Source organism: Pinus tabuliformis, chromosome J, assembly GCF_031772625.1.
Source record: "Pinus tabuliformis cultivar Carrire ecotype Pingquan chromosome J, CPIR1, whole genome shotgun sequence".
NCBI classification, from domain to species: Eukaryota; Viridiplantae; Streptophyta; class Pinopsida; order Pinales; family Pinaceae; genus Pinus; species Pinus tabuliformis.
The window spans coordinates 112844221-112862662 of record NC_142295.1 but is presented as its reverse complement, the minus strand read 5'-3'; the positions used below and the strand labels follow the sequence as shown (position 1 = coordinate 112862662).

Genomic DNA, 18442 nt, shown 5'->3' with positions numbered 1-18442 from the left:
GCACTTGCACTTCTAGCTTCTTGTTTCCCCAAGTCTCTTAGCTCATATACTCCTCTCGGATGCATTCCAAAGACAATCTGAAATGGACTCATTCCAGTGCTTCGGTTTGGTGTGTCATTGTAAGCAAATTCAGCTTGAGCTAATGCCAAATCCCACTGTTTGGGATTCTGATGTACCAAACTTCTTAATATATTCCCAAAACTTCTGTTTACAACTTTAGTTTGACCATCCGTTTGAGGATGGTAAGATGAACTAAAACTGAGTTTAGTTCCCAGTTTCTTCCAAAGTGTCCTCCAGAAATGCCCTATAAATTTAGTGTCTCAATCTGATACAATACTTACAGGCAAACCATGCAATATTACAATCTTTGAAAAGAATAAATTTGCTATGTGTGTGGCGTCATTAGTCTTCTTACAAGCAATAAAATGGGCCATTTTAGAAAATCTGTCTACAACCACATAAATAGAATCGTTTCCTCTCTGAGTTTTTGGTAAACCCAAAACAAAGTCCATACTCACTGCATCCCATGGTCGATCTGGTATGGGCAATGACTGATATAGTCCGGTATTTTGACTCCTTCCTTTGGCATACTGACATACCCTGCATTTCTCAACAAACTTTTTAACATCAGTTTGCATTTTAGGCCAATAATAAAAAGCATTCACCTGAGCGAAAGTTTTGTCTTGTCCAAAATGACCAGACAATCCTCCACTATGCTTCTCTTTAATGATTTTCTCTCTCATGGAACATTTAGGAATGCATAATTTGTTGCTTTTAAATAACAGACCTCCTTGAACAAGGTAATCCATCCATTGACTTCCGTTATTGCTCACCGGATTCTGCACTATTGTGTAGATGTCTTTAAAATCCTCATCATCCTTGTACATTTCTATCATTTCATCAAAACCTACAACACCCACTTTAAATTCTTGCAAAAGAAAACTTACTCTGCTCAATGCATCCGCCACTTTGTTAGACTTACCACTTTTATGCTTTATTAAAAAAGTGAAACTTTGCAGAAATTCCACCCACTTGGCGTGCTTCTGATTTAGCTTTGGCTGATTATTAATAAACTGCAAAGCATGGTTGTCTGAATATAAGATGAACTCCTTCGGTAGCAAGTAATGCCTCCACTTTTTTAATGCCTGCACAATAGCGTAAAATTATTTATCATAAGAAGAATATTTTTTCTTTGCATCATTTAACTTCTCGCTGAAATATGCTATCGGCCTTTGCTCTTGGCTTAGCACCGCACCAACTGCTTCTCCACTTGCATTGGTTTCCACTTGAAAAACTTTCTCGAAATTTGGTAAGGCTAGAATAGGCTTTTCTGTTATCTTTCTTTTTAACAAATTAAAATTCCTATCAGCTACTTCTGTCCATCGAAATGGCTGATTGACCTCATTGATTGTCTCAAGGATTGGTGCACAAACTTGACTAAATCCCTTTATAAATTTTTGGTAGAAACTAGCAAGTCCATGGAAACTTCTTACCTCAAAGACACTCCTGGGAGTAGGCTAGTTTTTGATTGCTTGTACCCTTTTTGGATCCATTTTCAAACCGTCTCTGGAAATCACAAATCCCAAATATACCAACTCCTCTTTCATGAAACTACATTTCTTCAGATTGATTAGTAGTTTCTCTTTCTGCAGAGTTTTCAAAACCAACTTCAAGTGTTCCAAATGCTCCTCTTTACTTTTGCTGAAAACTAGAATATCATCAAGGTAAACAACAAAAAATTTACCTGTATATTCTTTCAGAACCTCATTCATTAGTCTCATGAATGTGCTCGGCGCATTAGTGAGCCCAAAAGGCATCACTAACCACTCATACAATCCACTGTTGGTTTTGAAAGCTGTTTTCCACTCATCACCTTCCCGAATTCTAATCTGATGATACCCGCTCTTCAGATCTATCTTAGTAAAGTACCTGGATCCACTTAAACAATCCATTAAATCATCCATCCTAGGCAAAGGAAATCTATACCTGACTGTTATCTTGTTGATAGCTCTGGAATCGGTGCACATGCGCCATTCTCCTCCCTTTTTCGGACTAAGCACCGTTGGCACAACACACGGGCTCAGACTTTCTCGAATCAGCCCCTTGTCCATCAGTTCTTGAACCTGTCTTGCAACTTCTGCATTTTCCTGAGGAGTTAATCTATATGCAGCTTTATTAGGTAGACTTGCTCTTGGTATTAAGTCGATATGGTGACTTATACTTCTAATCGGTGGTAATTCATTTGGCAATTCGTCCACAATGATATCCAGGTAACTATTTAACATAAATTGAATTTCTTCAGGAAAATCATTTAAATTTGTGGAGAGTAAAATTACCTTTGGCCTTCCCATGATAGCGAAATGCACCTCTTCGCTTTTATCAACCTCCTGTAGCAGTTCCTTACCACTCATCAACATAATACTATTTTCAGGCAGCTCTTTATCAGCATCATTCTTCACTGGCAACAACGTATGTTTAACTCCATCCTTTTCTATGGTGTATGTATTTCTTCTTCCGTCATGAATCGCCTTTCTGTCAAATTGCCAAGGTCTCCCCAATAACACGTGACATACATCCATGGGCATTATGTCACATAAAATCACATCTCTGTATGTGCCAATCTGCATTTCCACATTACACTGCTCTGTCACAATGACTTGATGACCCTTTTGAAGCCAAGATACTTTGTAAGGTGCAGGATGCGCTTTCTTTGTTAACCCAAGCTTTTCCACCATCTCTGTAGACACAAGATTGTCAGTACTCCCGCTATCAATTATAACCTTACAGCACTTACCCTTTGATTTGCATGTAGTCCTGAACAAGTTCTTCCTTTGCGCAGGTTCTCCAATCTCTTTTTCTGATCTCAGCAAAGTTCTTCTGAGCAGCAATGATTCACCTTCCTCTGGTGGTTCTTCCTTCTCTACAAGTTGAGGTGGTTCCGGCTTTGCCTCAGCCACATTTGCACCCCTCTGGCTTGCTGATTTGTTATGAGGACAGTCCCGCGACATATGTCCCCATTCTCCACAGGTATAACACCTAACATCTCTTCCTCGCCCTCTTCCTCTGGGCGCGAATCTCCCTCTACTAGATTCACCCATCTGTGGTGATCTGCTGCTTGAACTTCCTGCTTCAAACTGATGCTGTGTTCCTCTAGATCTGGCTGATCCTCTACCTCTTGCTGAGTTCTTTTCTCTGTTTCTTTGACTCTGTTTCCGCAATATTTTATCCTCTGCTTTCAAACTTGCTTGATAGGCGTCTTCAACAGTTTTCAAACTTAACAGGCTAATCTCGTCTTGGATCTCATACCTTAGCCCATTAACATATCGGGCTACTTTCTCCAAATCATCTTCTACATGCCCTGTTCTGATGCTTAACCTGTAAAATTCTTCAGTATATTCTTTAACAGACATTCCTTTCTGCTTCAAATTTTGCATCTGCTTAAAAAGATTCAAATGATAGTCTTTAGGAAAAAACTTGGCTTTTAGTTTGCTTACCATCTTATCCCACTGCTTGATCTTAGATTTCCCCTTTCTCGTTCTTGATGTCTGTAACTCATCCCACCAGATGGCTACATGGCCCTTCAGTCTAGTGACTGCAAACTTCACCCTCTTATTCTCCTCAACCTCTTCATAATCGAAATACTGATCTATGGATCTGATCCAATCCATGAGCTCCTCGGCATTTAAACTCCCTTCATACATAGGAATTTCTATCTTGGGTTTGCTGCCAACTTTTGCCAGCATCTTGAGGACTTTGGCAGTTTCATTTTCTTCTCCTGCTTCTACCTCTTCATCAGATTCTTCTGAAGAACTCTCAGTTCTCTCATCAGGTGCTCTTCTCTAAGCTGTTTCCATTGTCTCCATTCGTTCACGCAGTCTCCGCACTTCTTCTATCAGGACTGCATTTGGTTCTGGTCTTCCTTGACAAATTCCTCGCCTTGGTGGCATCTTTGCTGCAACACCTGTGACTGGCTCTGATACCAAAAATGATGAATCTTAAAACGCTGGCGCACTCCTATAGTATTATGAACAATATCATTTAGTAGATGCAAACCAAAATTCCTGGTATACTTCTAAAACACTGGGATGTGGAAATATAAATCCTACTCTACGCATTTACACAGGATCTGAATCTCTTTTATACATTCATGCAGGGCACACAATATACATACTAACAGTCTTTTATATCTGCGTTAAAACTCTTTTACACCATATAACCATTGGCTAGCAGTTTGACGGGAGATGGAATATAAGTTCAACTGGTGGCAATTCCGCCTAACGCAGGAGATCTGCGTTTTCATTCCCATTGCTTAGAATGTGTTTTACCGAATTCTGACCTGCCTAACCTTCACTCATATTCCAGTTTGGATCGCCCTTCTAACAGGTACAAAACACCATTTTTCGCTTAACAGGAACCACCATATTTTCGGCGTATCTACTTGCATTTGGCCGTGATTAAAAAAATGATACCAACCATTTGCAATCGGATTTAAGATTAATGCAATACAATGGCAATCTCCAATTAACACATGCATATGTCGATTGATAGGTGTTCCGATACAACACAACTACACTTACCGTGATCGACAATCACCACCATTAATCTCAACAATTGAATGCCGCAATACCGGATCGCAGATCTGCTCCGATGTGATGGATCGGCAGTCACCACAGTTTGTCTCAACAATTGAATGCCGCATTAATAGATCATAGATCCGCTCCGATGTGGTGGATCGACAGTCACCAGAATTGATTGTTAATTGTTTATCGCTGATTCCATAACGCCAATGCGGATTTCCCTGATCCGACTTAGTTCAAACGGTGACTTTCAATTCCACATCTGTGATTCGATAAGAATTTACTCCACGTTCTCTGTATTAAGGACTTCCCAACTCACAAAGGGCGACAACGCTCTGTTTGCCAAAAGAACCACAGATTTTATGCGACTTTTAATACAAACACAGATTGAAATCACTTAAATTCATTATGCAGACATCAGTACGCAACCTCCATCATTTGTCATTCGATTTTGGAAATATAATCCCGCAAACAGATAAAACAGAACTTCGGATTGTTTTTTTTATTATTCTAGAACTAACAATTCCTATACACGCTGTCACACTCTCACATCCCTCTCACGAAGAAAAATCTCTTCGTTTTTTATTTTATTTTATTACGATTGTCTTATCCTCCTCTCTAACTACCCGATACATAATCTTCTAATTATAAAAATTCTAACAATAAACTCCTATCTATTTGTGCTCGCATACACCTGTTATAACAATCTTAACAACAAGATAGACACGCCTATTACAGTAATAGCTAATTATTTGTGAAGTCGACTTCTTTAACAAACTGAATTTTAATACACAGCAATGAATTCCACCTTGTCAGGCCACAACATGTGGACAATTTCCCACATTGCTGGCCACTTCCGATGCTCCTGCATCACATGTAGATCATGAGGCATGGTTGATTGACTCAGGTGCATCCTTTCACTTCACTCCCCATAGAGAGTGGTTCTACGAGTATGAGAAATATGATGGTGGTGATGTCTTCTTAGGAGATGATAGGAAGGCTAGAATCATTGGTCGGGGAAAAGTAAAGTTGAAGTTGCAAGGTGGAAGGGTTAGAACACTTCTGGGTGTTCTACATATTCCTGCATTGGCCAGAAATCTGATTTCTGTAAGCAAGTTGGATGATGCAGGTGTAAAGACGATGTTCGAGAAAGATAGTTGCAAGATGGTTCGAGGAGCACTGATATTAATGCGGGGAGTTTGGATTGGAACTTTGTACAAGCTGCAAGGTAGCACTGTTGTTGATGGGTGCAATAGTTCTATGGTTCCTGAAAATGGAGTAGAGAATCTAGTGGTCTCTGGAGAGAAGACCATGTTGTGGCATCAAAGGCTTGGACATATTGGAGAGAAGGGCTTTCAAATACTTCATGGTAAAGGTATGGTAGAAGGTATGAATAATAGCTCTCTGGATTTTGATTTCTGTGAAAATTGTGTATATGGGAAGAAGAATTGGGTGAATTTCCCCTCTGGTGGTAAGAGGACGAAACAGATATTAGAGCTTGTGCACAATGATGTGTTTGGACCTGTGAAGGTTCCATCACTGGGTAAGTCTGTGTACTATGTATCATTCATAGATGACTTCTCAAGGAATACATGGATATATTTTCTTAAGAAGAAATCTGAAGTCTTTGACAGGTTTAAAGAATTTAAGGCTCTGGTGGAAAATCAGACAGAGAAGAAGATAAAGGTGCTGAGGACAGATAATGGTGGAGAATTTTGCAGCAAGGAATTTGAAGAATTTTGTAAGAAATGTGGTGTAGCATGGCAGAAGACTACTCCATATACACCACAGCAAAATGGAGTCGCAGAAAGAATGAACAAGACGTTGATGGAAAGGGCAAGAAGCATGCTCAGTGGTGCCGGGTTAGGACAGGAATTCTGGGCAGAGGTGGTGGATACTGCATGTTACCTGATCAACAGATCACCTTCATCAGTGTTGGAGGATAAGACTCGACAAGAAGTATGGACTGGTAAGAAACCCTCTCTTTCACATCTAAGGGTATTTGGATGTGATGCATATGTACATGTTCCAAAGGAGAAACGAACCAAGTTGGATAGTAAATCTGAAAAGTGCATCTTTATTGGGTATAAGGATGGTTTAAAGGGTTCTAAGCTTTGGAACAGAATCACATGGAAGGTTGTGTATAGCCGAGATGTGTTGTTCAGAGAGGTAAAAGATGTTATTCAACATGAAGTCCAACCAAAGGAACCTGAGAAGATAGAGTTTGAGCCAAAGGAGGAAGAATCAGACTCTGCAGCAGAGGAGGAATCAGAAGATGAAGAGCCACAAACTTCGGATGTGAGAAGATCAGTTTGAGAAAGAAGGCAGCCAGAAAGGTATAGTCCATCTACTTTCAGTTCAAATTTTGCTTTGTCTGTTACTGATAATGATCCCAAAACTATGAAGGAAGCAGTGGATTCAGAGGATGGAAAACTCTGGAAAGAGGCCATGGTCGATGAAATGGCATCTTTGCACAAAAATGAGGCTTGGGATCTGGTGGAGTTGCTGGCTGGAAGGAAACCCATTGGTAGCAAATGGGTGTTCAAGAAGAAGACAAATGCAGAAGGAAAGGTGGAGAAATACAAAGCTCGGTTGGTAGCAAAAGCTTATTCCCAGGTGCTGGGAATTGATTTTGGTGATATTTTTTCTCCTGTTGCCAAGGTAACTTCTATTAGATTACTTTTATCTGTTGTTGCTGCTTTTGATTTTGAGGTAGAACAGATGGATGTGAAGACAACATTTCTTCACGGGGATTTGGAAGAGGAAATCTACATGAAGCAACCTGAAGGCTTTGTGGTGAAGGGTAAGAAATAATTGGTATGCAAGTTAAAGAAGTCTCTGTATGGGTTAAAATAGTCACCAAGGATGTGGTATCAGAAATTTGATACATTTATACGGGGACTTGGCTTCACCAGAAGCAAAGCAGATCATTGTGTGTATTTTAAATTAATTGGTGACTGTATTATTTATTTGGTCTTGTATGTGGATGATATGTTGCTGGTTGGAAATGACAAATAAATTATCCAGGATTTGAAGACCCAATTGTCCTCCAAATTCGACATGAAAGATCTTGGTGCTGCAAACTATATTTTGGGCATGGAAATTAAAAGAGATCGGTCAAAGAGGAAGCTCTGGTTAAACCAGAGGAAGTATGTCGAGACAATACTCCAGAGTTTTAATATGTAGGATAGTAAACCGGTGAAGGTTCCTATTCCTGTAGGTGTGAGGTTATTTGCTGAACAGTGTCCCATGACACAAGAAGAGGAAGAGGACATGTCCCGTGTTCCATATGAAAGTGCAGTGGGTAGCTTGATGTATGCAATGGTCTGTACTAGACCAGACATTGCACATGCAGTGGGAGTATTGAGCAGGTTTATGTCAAAACCTGGGAAGGAGCACTGGATAGCAGTGAAGCGGGCTTTCAGGTATTTGCGTGGCACTAGTGATTATGGTTTGTGCTACCAAGGAAGACCAGGATTGGACAAAGTGTTGGATATTCATGGCTTTGTTGATGCAGACTGGGCTGGAGATCTGGATCAGAGAAGATCTACAAGTGGGTATGTGTTTAACCTATTTGGAGGTGCAGTCAGTTGGATGAGTAAGAAACAATCTGTAGTGGCACTATCAACTACAGAGGCAGAATACATGGTAGCCACTCATGCAAGCAACGAAGCAGTTTGGTTGCAGATATTGTGTTCAAGTATGGGGTTAGTACATGGAGCTATAAGAATAGACTGTGACAACCAAAGTGCAATTTTCTTGGCAAAGAACCCTGCTTATCATTCAAAGACAAAGCACATTGATGTTCAATATCACTTTGTGAGGGATATGATAGAAGACAGAAAGGTGTTGCTGGTAAAGGTGGACACTTTGAAGAATACTGCAGATGCATTGACAAAATCTGTGAGCTCTGAGAAGTTCTCTTGGTGTAGAGAAGCAATGGGAATCTCAGGGCTGAAAAATGACTAAGCTCTCCTGTGGCCCTCTGTGGAAAGAAAACAACAAGTGGGAGATTGTTGGGTTGTGTTATATTCTTTCCACGTAGTTAATAGGGGTTTTGAAGGGCACCCGTAACCCCACTTTATGGGGTTCGGGGCAGCGCCCCGCAAAATTTTGGTTTTGGACCATATGTTAGGTTGGGCGGACCCACCTATGGTTTTGTGCATGATTTTCGCACATGTTTTTTGGACGCGATGGTTTTCGGTCCATGGTATTGGACGCGATGGTTTTCGGTCCATGGTATTGGATGCTTCGACATGTATAAATATGTATTGTAACATTGAAAGGAACATAATGAAAAATCAAGCTGGTAGTCCCGGTTTTGGGATCCAGGGAAAAATCTCTGTGCATATGTGTTTTATGGGTTATGCTCTCGCATTGTTTATTTTCTTTGTTTAAGAATTTGTATGCAGGTAATTTCTGTACAGGGTTAAAACCTACAACTTGTGGGTTGATTGATGTATCTTGTGAAAAAAATGACCTGACATGTGCTATGCAGTCAACCAGCTTAGCCAAGCTATGGCAAGGCCTACCAAATTATATTGGAAGGCAACAAAGCTTGTTTTATTGTACCTTAGAGGCACTACCCAGTATGGATTTGGTACAAATGGATAAAGGGAGTGAAGCTGCAAGGATTCACTGATGTAGATTGGATATGGAGTCCATTTGACATGTAAAGTACATTAGGTGCTATCTTTAGTGTTGGGCCCATAGTTATTTCTTGGTTCAATAGGAAGAATAGGTCTATGGCACTCATCTTAATAGAGCATGAATACATGGCTGCAAGTAAAGAAACATGTAAAACAATTTGGATGAGGAAAATATGTGTGGAGATATTCAATAAAGAGATGGATCTAACAATGATATACTGTTATAATTAGAGTTGCATTAAGCTCCCCAAGAATCTGATATTTCATGAAAGGTCCAAGCACATTGATATGTGGTATTATCATTTGTGGGACTATGTGTAGAGGAGAATTACATTTCTGCAATATATTCCAATTGAGGAGAAAGATGCTTCGATCTTGACAAAGGCATTGTTAAGAGGTAAATTTGAATTCCACAGGTGTAGGATAGGGGTTTTGGAAAATACCTTTCTTGCTAAGAGGGAGTGTTGAAAAAATGTAGCAAGCAAGGCTCAATTTGACTTTAGCCTTAGTCAAATTGAGTAAATTGAATTTCCACATCAATAGGACAACTTGGAGGCAACTAACTAGTGTGACATGGCTCTTGTCGCTTAGTTAGCTCAATAAATTCAATTTAGAGGGCTTGGATTTCAGTAATGCATGTGTGATTGCTAAATTTTAGTAATCAATTTCAATCATTTTCAGTTGTATTAAGTTAAATGACCTTTAACTATGGATAGAGTTAGTGGAAGGTTAGTTGTGCAGCGAGAAAACAATCTAACTTAGAGATCCATCAATTAATTGATTAATCAACCCAAAATAGCTAGTGCATGCAAGGAATTAAAATTCCTCGGCTGAAGTGGAGATGACAAGGCAATATAACATCAATTGTAAACTAGATTTGAGTGTATAAGTGTTGCACGAAATCAATGATCAATCCTTGGGAAGTTCACAATCAATTTGGAGGAAATTCCTTGGAAATATGAGCTAATTTCCTCACGAATTGTGCAAGGAAATAGGAGGTTTTGTGAGAAAATTATTGGCTAAGTGTCGGCCATAGTTTCTCAAGTAGCAGAGAGAACAATTATTCTTTTGCAAGTTGATCTAAGAGTTGGAGCTAGAAATTATAATAGTTTCTCTATTCAACTGATTAATGCAAAAAGGCTTGAGGGTTTTTTCCTAGTTGGGTTCCCCTATACATCATTGGGTATTTGTGGCTTTGCTTACTGCATGTCTATGCTTGTTTTTCTAAATTGTGATTTTCATTTCATAGATCAGTAGAGTAGAATTATGTCTCTTGTTTTCAGGTTGAAATATTTAGTAGTTGCAATTTCTATCAAATTTATACATTAGTAACTCTAATAACTCATGAATCCAAGTCATTCCCCAAAACATTCAAGCTTTAGGTAGGGTTCTAAATAAGAAGAAACCAAAGAGAAACTTCTAAAACAATAGTCGACTAAACGAGGGTTTATCACTTTGTGCTTGCTACATAATTCTCATTGAGTATTGTCACAAGATCTAACACATGGAGAATAAGCATGTAAAAATAATAATACTCATGAAGGGTACCCTGAAATGAATGGAGAGAAATTTCGATCCTAGCATTCCATTTTACAACCATTCAAATACGTATGTTGTGTGTTCATCATCAAAATCCAAGCACATCCTCAACATTCATTTCTTTTATCGTTTACTCTGCTATGCTCGAGTCATCATTGTCATTTGACAAGATATCAATATGTTGTAATTGCATGCTTATTGAGTAGTGATGGATAAGTTATTGTGATTTTATTGTTAAAAACAATTGTAGACTCTATGCCTTTCATTGGTTGCAGCGTTTAAGAATATATACTCAAATTGTTTTGGAGTGTGGATGATCATGTATTACAAAGACTAAAATTTCACAACTTACCATCCTCTTCCATGAAATTCAATGATTATAATGCCCTGACACTCTAAAGGTTGAAAATTTAGAAAACGTTCCTCCTTTAATATTCACCTTCATAGAGTCTCGTGGTGACTTGAACCCTGTGTGTCGTTGTTGCTTCAATAAGTGTTGCTTCCAAAGAGGGTTGTAGATAATATGATTATGGACAACTTTTATTTAAGGCCATTCAACAAAAAAGGTTGAAAGCTCATTTCTATCTTTGTATTATTTCAAATTCTGAAAGTAATTTCCATCTGCAGCCAGGCGAGTCAAAGGAAGAGCTTCATTTTAATTTAGCTACTTGGAAGGAACAATGGATTTAAAGTTATGTCATTGATTACTTCTAGTCCAAGGATAATAAGAGATTGTGGGTGCTTCAAATGCCAAAAATTACCTACATTGTTGTAAAGCTCTACGTAAACATGTATGTACTTAATTCATAGCCCAAACTCGAACACAATCATTCTCATGTTGGTTGGGAAATATTGGGTGTTCTATAGCTCCTTTCCATAACTCAACATAGTTAATTCTAGTGAGTTCACTCCTAGATTTAACACATTTTCAAAAGAACGAGACCATCATTCTAGGATAGAATAGGGTTTTATTCATCCATTAATAAACATCCCACTCTTTTTCACACACATGAAATCACCAAGAAATACCAAAGACCAAGCGAAGAAGTAGCTCAATCAAATCAAACTCAAATTGGAATCAACGCAAGAATGGATGGGCACTTGCAGACAACCGTTTGTTGCGATTTCACTGAGAGAGAGGATCGTTTTCTAGTTTTCTTTATTGATAGTTGGTGGAGAGTCAAGAAAAAATAATTTTGGATGCACCAACAATAAGTGTTTCCCAACAAAGAGATAGGTCTACACAATTGCAGAGAAATGCTAAAAATAGTTCTGCCACAAAACAAAATGTTTACTAAGAACTAAGAACTTGAGAATTGATTTCAATGGATATCTAGCTTAGAGAGGTCACTAACTCAAAAAAACAAAAATGGAGAGGCTTAGTAGGCTTTTGTAGCTCCTAACAAATAAAGGACTACAAAACTAGTGGTTAGGGAAGGTCACACACAATGGCTTTGATACTATGTTAAGCACACAAAAATAAAAGATTGTAGTTTTAATCAATATGAGATACATTTCATTAACAAAATGTACATATTAATACATGCCACTAATACTTGGTTTTTATCTTCCTAAAGGTCTCTTGGACTTTTATGACTATTGGAATTTCTTCACACCAAATCTAATAGATTAGGTGACCAACATTTACCTTGAGGCTCAACTTTTGGAATTGTTGAATGCACTCTGTAACTAGAAATTTTTGTCGAAGATTTACCAATTGAGTAAACATTATATTGGTCTTACTATCCTCATAATGTGAGCTATCAATTCCTCTGAAAAAGTGGATTGAGGTAGAACACAATCCTTTCTTCTCTCATAAATCCATTTATACCATACATGTTAATCTTGTTCTAAAAAAGTGGTTACAATATTTACCTTTTGTAAGGCTACCATTTGGTGTAAATCAAATTATTGTTACATCTGGAATATCCATGTTATAAGATCATTACCATCAAAATTCCCCATATTTATCTTTGATATGTAGTAGTTCGTGTTGACTTGAATTCCTAATGATGAGGATATTGGAGTGAAAAATCATGATTATAGTTCCATGGTTTTATAGTTATGCTCTCTAATTCTGATAAAATACTCCCCACGGGTGATTGAGTTCCAAAACAATTGTTCTTCTTATTTTCATGATTTCCTTATATCTCGATATACCTCATATGAAATCTCTCGAGGATAATATTTTCCATCATATTCATGATTTGTTTTATTTCTACTTGTTTTCATTCATATTCATTTCTATTTCATCAATCATTTCTCTTTTAGTGTATTCCTAGAAACACGATAAATCCAATTGTTTTAGAAAACTTCCATCCAATTCATTAAATTTCTTCTCTGAGTTGAAAGAAGCTAAATTCATTTTCTTCAAGTCCTAAATTAGCCTTTAAGTGGTTTAATTGGTGTAGTAACTTTCTTTAGAGGAATGTTGCAAAATAATAATAGTACTTCTCTTTTTCATAACTCTTGGTTACCAAAAAGAATCAGATATTCTAATCAAAATTGATGTCACTTATAATTTATGTACCTTTAAAACCTTAATTTGAAGAATATCCAAATGTATGGCCCTTTTTTTGATATATCTCTAATATTTTTTTCATTCTGAATTTGAAATTCTAGTATGCAATACTCTAATATGACCTCTATAATTTCATAGGTCTAACCAAAATTTCATGTGTCAAGTGAAAGTTTTGGTAACTTTTCCAAAACTTGCTAACTTTTGGCCTCTTCCCAAGAAAAAACTTGTATAACATGCCAAATATCCAATTATTCAAATACAATTTTGAATATTATACATGAGGTACTTCATTATGTCTCCTATTATCTTTTAAAATTTCATAGTCTAAGGTATGATAGGAAAAACGTTATAATGAAAATTCCAAGCTCATTCGTTTGAAACTAATTCAGGGCCCTTCAAAAAACTTAACTTACATAGGTTATATCTCTAAAAGTATAATAGACCATAATCCAAAATTTCTACCATGATATCTTCTTGACTTTCTGCAAATTTCACTGTCTAAAATGACTTATAAAAGAAATTATAATGGAAATGCTAAGATGACTCATTTGAAACATATTCCAAAATCAATCACAAAATCTAACTTCCATAACCTATACCTCTAACAAAAAAAAGTATAAAATTTTAACTAGATGTTCCCCAAGATCTTTCCTTAGTATTGAAAAAATTTCATGATCTAAAACTGCCTAGAAGAAAAGTTATAGTGAAAATTCCAAAATGACTCATTTGAGGGAGAAAAACCCCAGGATCATATGCTCTGCTACCGAATTCTCTAAACCTTTCACCTTAAAGATGATAAGAAACCAATAATTAGAGTAAATTTCAAGGGGGAATCATCCTTTTACAAAAAATACATGTACAAGACAAGATTTTATGATTCCAAGAACAAGTCTCCATTGTGTGTGTGTGTGTGAAAGTTCCTAGAAAAATGTTTTAGTGAAAATGCCAAAATGATTCATTTGAAGGAGAAAAACCCTAGGATCATATGCTCTGATACCAAATATTATGAACCTTTCACCTTAAAAATGATAAGAAACCAATAATTATAGTCCACTTCAAGGGGGATTCCTCCTTTTACAAAGAATACAATGTACAATACAAGATTTAATGATTTTAAGACCAAGTCTCCTTAGTGTGTGAGATTTAGAGAGAGAGAGAGAGAGAGAGAGAGAGAGAGCAAAATGATTCATTTGAAGGAGAAAAACCCTAGGATCATATGCTCTGATACCAAATGTTATGAACCTTGCACCTTAAAAATGATAAGAAACCAATAATTATAGTCCACTTCAAGGGGGATTCCTCCTTTTACAAAGAATACAATGTACAATAGAGCAAAATGATTCATTTGAAGGAGAAAAACCCTAGGATCATATGCTCTGATACCAAATGTTATGAACCTTTCACCTTAAAAATGATAAGAAACCAATAATTATAGTCCACTTCAAGGGGGATTCCTCCTTTTACAAAGAATACAATGTACAATACAAGATTTAATGATTTTAAGAGAGAGAGAGAGAGAGAGAGAGAGAGAGAGAGAGAGAGAGAGAGAGAGAGAGAGAGGTAATATCTCAATATTTATGGCTTAATAAGGGGTTTTAGTGTAACACGAGGCTTATATAGGGCTTAAAAAATTGAACAAGGATGGGATTCAAATTCTTAGTTGTCTAAATTATTTTAATTATGAGCTCCTAGGACTCAAGAAAATATGTATATTTCTTCCATGAAACCTCCTAAAGATGTGTCACTTTCCCAATTAATTGTTGCTCCATATGTTCCTATATTGGCACTATTAATGTCTTCTTCTAATTTATGGTTCCTAGTGTGAAAATTTTAATAAACTTACTAAAATTTGGTAATTTTTCTTAGATAGTGGTAGGGGAAGTGTAGTGGAAGATAAAATTGATTTATATTTCCAACTAGATATACCAAGAAATATAAATATTGAATACGTAAAGTAATGAATGATTATTACTCTGAACCAAATGACAACATAATATACCCATTGATTGGTCAAGAAGTGAACGGGTGTACACCGTTTGACCTTTCATTGGCCCATTACTATTATTATTATGATTACTATGTTTATAATATTGCTACCATCTTAAGGAATAGTTTGTTCTCAAAGTAGGGTAGATAGGATTCTCTCTAGCTAAGCACATACCCATGGTGGAATCATGTTTGTCTAGTTTTAGGTGTTTGACTTTATTATTGATTTCGATGTCCCTTTATATTTTTTGCATCATATTTTGAAGTCTTTTGACTTGGTTGTTTAATGTAAAACCTTGATGCTTCATGATAATATATTTTCCTTGCTTCTATTTTTGTATGTTTGTTTGCACCCTTCACATTTTTTCATTAGTTGGAATTCATTCTTTTATATAGTAGAACCTTCAACAACATATGATATAATTTTGAACTTTCCAATTAAATACTATGGAATTTTCTTCAAGCTTTGTGGTATAAGTTCTCAACTTCATCAACCATTCCACTAGCATCAGATCTATTTCTTTGATTGGTGGATCATAGATTTGTACTTGTAGTTCCAATCCTTGTATTTGATCTAAGTCATTCTTGACATCTTCATACTTCTTTGACCTTTTATACACCAATGACTACAATAGTCAAGTCCTTAGTACATTACACAAAAAGGTTTAGTTGTTTATCAATAATGATTTCTATATATGTATGAATACCATTGGATGATTACCATTACATTTCTCTCTTTTATGACTCATTTAAGCTTGAATATCTTAGTTTTTGATCTCCCTATCATGGTTTCTATTGAATTCTTACCTCCTAGGAGGTACCCTATGTTTTTCATGGACAATGCCATTGTAAGTCCAATGAGATGTAAGTTCCAAAGGCCTATTGATCATGTGATTATTGGATATGTGTTATACTATTTGCATGAATTATAAGTATCATCAACAAAGGGGAGTTCCCAAGGGGTTTATTTATCTCCCCTTGGTTTGGTGGTGGGGGGGGGGGTGTTATGGAAGGGGGTGGGGAAGCACCCCAAAATAAATTTTAGGCAATTATTTGTGTCTGTTTTTTGTTGTTTTCAACTGATGATTTTGCTAAAAGAAGTTTTGTGGCACATCGTGGTTGTTCCCATGGTTTGTAGTTTCAGTTAAAGAACTATGGTTACATTGTTGATTCACATACACCATGGGAGATATATTGCATTGTAATATTGCATAGAAAATATAATGAAAAAACAAACTTGCTAGTTTTCTTGGGTTTGGGTTTCTAGGATAAAGTATTTGTGTAGATTTGTGTGTTTGAATTGTATATTTTTTGTTTTTATTAAGAATCCATTTGCAATGATTAATTGTACAGGGTTAAAACCTATACTGATGATTATGTATATGGTAACTTGGGCCTCTTGTGGACAACCATGCTTGATCCCTTTAGCCCCAATATTATGTCCTCTCATCATGGATATGATTAGAGGCATTGATATAGATCTAATAGGACATAGGATTTAAGGGAGCCATTGATTTTATATGGGTGATTGCACTATTTAAGGCATGTCCAACCCATGTGTTGATTGCATGTATGCTTTTTCCACATGGCCATGTGCCATAGAATTTACATGCATCTCCTTGACTATGGTATAATATAATTCAATTTTTCCACATAGTAATCCCTTAATTCACATTATTCCATGTTTTATGGAACACTACATGGATCCTAATGCATAAGTCTTATGGATCCAAAATACAAGAAGGGATCAAAATTTTCAACACAATTTATATTTGAGATGGCATGTGAATATTTTGGTAAATGAAGATGGCATCAAGCAAAAATCACTCCTCTAAGGTGGTCCTACTCTCTCTCCTAGCCATCTGGGAGTAAAATTGACCAAATAAGGTCATTCATTGGAATGCATGGACAAATTTTACATCAAATTTAAAGTGAAACATGCTTTGAACAAAACCCACATGTATAATCCATTAATCAAGGAGGGTGTTACCCATGTAAGAAAAAATAAACCTCATTTCTAGTTCACACGTGTTAAGAGTCAAGTGGGAATATAAGTAATTTACTAGGTCGAGATTTTAACCATTTATAGAAATTACTTGCAGATGGATCCTTAAAAAAGAACAAAAAATATACAATGATAGGAATATAAAATATACATAGATATTTTTTCTCTTGGAACCCAAAATGGGAAAGTCAGGCGGAAAGAGTCGATAGTGCGGACACAAATCAACCTCCCTAGGAGCCTAAGACTCTCTAGTGACAAACAAGACAACAAGAGCAATCCTTCTCTAAACATGCATTTACTATATAAGAAATCAAGTGTTTAGATCCTACTTGTAGTCCAACGCTGTTGTAGCAGTCCAGCTCCGCGGATCTGGATGAGCTCCTCCTTCACTTTGAAACCTGCATCCACTAACAATCAAACGATTAAATAGCACTTGATAATCTCATAGAATAAAACATATTTAACACATAGACCAAGGAGTACATGAAACAACTCATAAATAACAAGTTATTGAGAAGAATGGACTCATTTGCATTAATAGGAAACAAAAGGAACAATTACAACCTGAGCCTTGGTGTTGTGCAAGTCCCTCCCAGGGTCCATCAAGAGTTCTCCTTTACTTTGACAAAGCTCACCCACTTCCAAATAGAACAAGTAAAGATGACAATCTCTCCTCACAAGCTTCTAAATGGGAGTCGTAATTCCTGCAGCATCTACCCTTAGAAATGTTTAGCTTTCAACCTCCCCTCCTTCTGGCCCAATGCCTGTATTTATAGTGGTCTGGAGGAAGTTATTCAGGTCCACCATCAATGGGATAATCCCCTCTTTGGATGGGATAACTCCCTTATTGATGGGATAAGTTCCTCTTTGGTAGGGGTACATGAACCATCTGGAGGCACCCAATACACGTCGAACAACCTTCTAGAATGCTCTAGAAATGACCACAAGTAACTTTTTAAAGATGAAACTTGCGCATTTTGACCTTTACAGGGGGACGCACCTGACCCTTTACATACAGAGCGTACAAGTACGCAGCTTTTGTGAACATTGGGTGCGTACCCGCAGGTAAGGTTGAGAGAACCTGCGTACCCAGAGATAAATACATTTATAAAGACTTTCTCTCTTTTTGGAGTTTGACATGGAGAGCAGAGGCATAAGACTTGCC

General features: G+C 36.9%; 1 pseudogene; it reads right to left on the bottom strand.

Annotated features, from left to right (window-relative positions):
* The window catches only part of LOC149225796 (uncharacterized), a 128920-nt pseudogene that overhangs the window by 44609 nt on the left and 65869 nt on the right, over positions 1–18442 (bottom strand).